Genomic DNA, 3,182 nt, shown 5'->3' with positions numbered 1-3,182 from the left:
TCTCAAGTTTCCGGATCGACTTCTTCTTTGTGAGGATATCTTTCATGTACTTTGCATAGGCCGGAACGTGATTGATTAATTCCGTGAAAGGAATTGAGACTTCTAAGTTCTTCACAATTTCCATGAACTTCCCAAGTTGATCATCAAATTTGGGCTTGGCTTGACGACTTGGAAAAGGAAGTCTAACCACAATGGGCTCCTTCTCTTTGGCTTTGTCTTCATTTTTCTTTGAACTTTCTTCTTTTGATGATTCCCCTTCTTTGGGACTTTGCACAACAACTTCATTCTCACTAGCTTTCACAACTTCATTCTCAACTTGCTCCTTCGGTGCTTCATATCTTGTACCACTTCTCAAGTGAATGGCACTAACCGTTTCATGTCTAGGGGATTACTTTGAGGTGGTAATTGCCCCCTTTGTCTTTGTGAGCTTGAAGATGCTAGTTGGGTCAATTGTGTTTCCAACATCTTGGTGTGAGCTAGAATGTTGTTGATGGTGGTGTCTTTTGCTTGGCTATCTTTTTGCATTTGAGTGAAAAATTCTTGTTGATTCTTTTGCATTTGGAGGACCGCTTTTTGGACATCAAAACCTTGGTCATTTTGGTGATTGTATGGATTTTGATTTTGGTAACCTTGGTTTTGATTGTAAAAGGGTCTTTGATTTTGATTTCTCATGGGTGGTGGAGTGTATGTTGTTTGAGGGTTTTGAACATTTTGGCTTTTGTATGAGAGATTTGGATGGAACTTGGTGTTTTCATTGTAAAAATTTGAATAAGGGGTACCACTTTTGTAAGCTTGGAAAGCATTAACTTGTTCGGTTGTTCCCCTACACTCACTTGAGTCATGACCCAAAGTTCCACAATTCTCACATATCCCGCTTGGGATTGATAATGAGGATGCCGTCATGGCATTGACATGATGCTTTGATGTTTTTGATTTTTCCTCAAGTCTAGCCATAGCTTGTTCAAACTTCAAGTTGATTGTGTCAATGTGAGCACTAAGTTGAGCACCTAATTGAGTAACGGTGTCCACTTCATACTTTCCTCCTCTAGTAGCCTTGCGAGGCCTACTATATTGTGAATTATGGACCGCCATTTCCTCAATCTTGTTCCATGTTTGATTGTCATCAACTTCGGTGAACATTCCATTTGATCCCATATTGAGAATGTTCCTTGAATCTTCATATAAACCATTCCAAAATTGTTGCACTAAAAACCATTCGCTAAGTCCATGGTGAGGACATGAGCGACAAATACCTTTGAACCGCTCCCAAGCTTCATACAAAGATTCTTCATCCCTTTGCTTAAAACCCGTAATTTGAGCTCTTAGCATGTTAGTCTTTTCCGGTGGGTAGAATTTTTTGTAGAAAGCTAGAGCTAACTTCTTCCAAGAATCTATTCCAAGGGTGGCCTTATCAAGGCCCTTCAACCATTGCTTTGCGGTGCCGATTAACGAAAAAGGAAATAAGACCCATCTTATTTGGTCTTGAGTCACGCCCGTTTGAGAGATAGCTTCACAATAATCGCAAAAGGTTTCCATATGAGAATGAGGGTCCTCACTAGGCATTCCCCCGAATTGGCTCCTCTCAACTAGTTGGATGAAGGCGGACTTGGCAATAAAGTTTCCGGTGAGATGTTGCGGTGTAGGAGTACCATTTGGTAGATCCTCCTCGGTGGGTATAGAGTGTGACGAGAATTTAGGCCTTGTAGGTGGATTTTGTGTGGTATTGTTTAATGGGTTCTCTTCTCCTTCTATTGCGAAAGGATTGACAAACTCACTAGTGGGTTGAACAACTTCACCAATACCTCCCAAATTCCTCCTAACAAGTCTCCTATTATTCGTCAAGGTTCTTTCGATTTCACGGTCAAAAGGTAACAAATTTCTTTGTAACCTTCTAGACATGCAAAATATCAAACAACTCGAAAACAATTAGAACAAACCTTGAGGAGTTTTACTTCCCCAAGGTGAAAAAGACACAACTAATAACAATAAAAGAAATCTTAAATCAATTAAACACCGTCCCCGGCAACGGCGCCATTTTTGATCGAGTCCATTTGGTGTTCACAATTAAGCATATGTGGTCGTTGGTCAATGGTCGATACAAAACACAATTTATACTCCACGAGCAACTCTACAATTAGTAAAGAGGCAAGTAAAGGTCGGATCCCAAGGGACGGGTATTGAAATGAGAATTCTATTGTAACTAGTAGTGTCTAGGGGGTGTCACAAATGGGTTGATGTAGAAGGTTACTAAACTAAAATAACAATGAAAATAAACTAGCAAGATGAATAAAATAAGGGGTGTAAACAATTGATTAAAGGCACTAGGGTGTCATGGGTTCATAGGGGATTCATGGGATATGATCATACAAACATGTTCTCAAATTATAAGCAAGCAATTATTGTTGTGATGGATTGAGTTGGGTTATATCTTACAATCCTAGGAAAGTTTGGGTCCCGGAGCCGAATCGATTAGATTGTACAACACCTACAAGTCGACTTAATCTTTCCTACTTAACACATGCATGGTCTAACAAGACTCGAGTTGGGTTATGTCTTACAAGTCAAGTTGAAAGGATAGAAGATGATAGTAAATGCAAGGATTCATAGGCTTAGCATTTCATCAAACATAACATGTGCATGTATTAAGATCAAAACAAGCAAGCAAATAAGATATGAAAGCATATTAATTTAAGCATGAATCATTCCCCATTTTGGTTTCCCCTAATCACCCATTAAACCCTAGCTAAGAGACTACTCACTCATTATCATATTGATCATGCTAGAAAGGTTGTCAATCATACTAACATAATGAAACATGATGAACAAATGAAAGTAATTAGCAATAATTAAAAAGGGATTAAGAGAATATACCTACTAATGATTCCAAAATAATGATGCAAAGAATAATAGAAGAACTTGATGATTGATGGAAGGTTGTCAATCTCCCAATAAACCCAATAATCTTCTAATTACCCAAAATAAAGTAAGAACAAGAGAGAGATTAAAGAACTAAAACTTGGATTAAAACTTAATTAATATTTGATTACAATATTGAAGAGAGATTTGATTGATATTAACTACACTAATTATTGATAAGAAGAACATGCTCCTCTAATTAGACTAATGGGGTATTTATAGTGAAAATTAGGGAGGATGCATTAGGGTTAACTAAGGGCTAAACT

At 37.9% G+C, this 3,182-nt stretch overlaps 1 non-coding gene across 1 annotated transcript; it reads left to right on the top strand.

Moving 5' to 3' along the window:
* The first annotated feature begins 1,222 nt into the window (after window positions 1–1,222).
* On the top strand, window positions 1,223–1,329 carry LOC141602810 (small nucleolar RNA R71). The gene has a single exon (XR_012524718.1). It is a non-coding gene; the product is annotated as a small nucleolar RNA R71 (small nucleolar RNA).
* The last annotated feature ends 1,853 nt before the right edge of the window (window positions 1,330–3,182 follow it).

The sequence above is a fragment of the Silene latifolia genome, chromosome 9 (assembly GCF_048544455.1).
Source record: "Silene latifolia isolate original U9 population chromosome 9, ASM4854445v1, whole genome shotgun sequence".
Lineage (NCBI taxonomy): Eukaryota > Viridiplantae > Streptophyta > Magnoliopsida > Caryophyllales > Caryophyllaceae > Silene > Silene latifolia.
The sequence above is the reverse complement of the archived record's forward strand: the minus strand, read 5'-3'. Positions and strand labels throughout refer to the sequence as shown.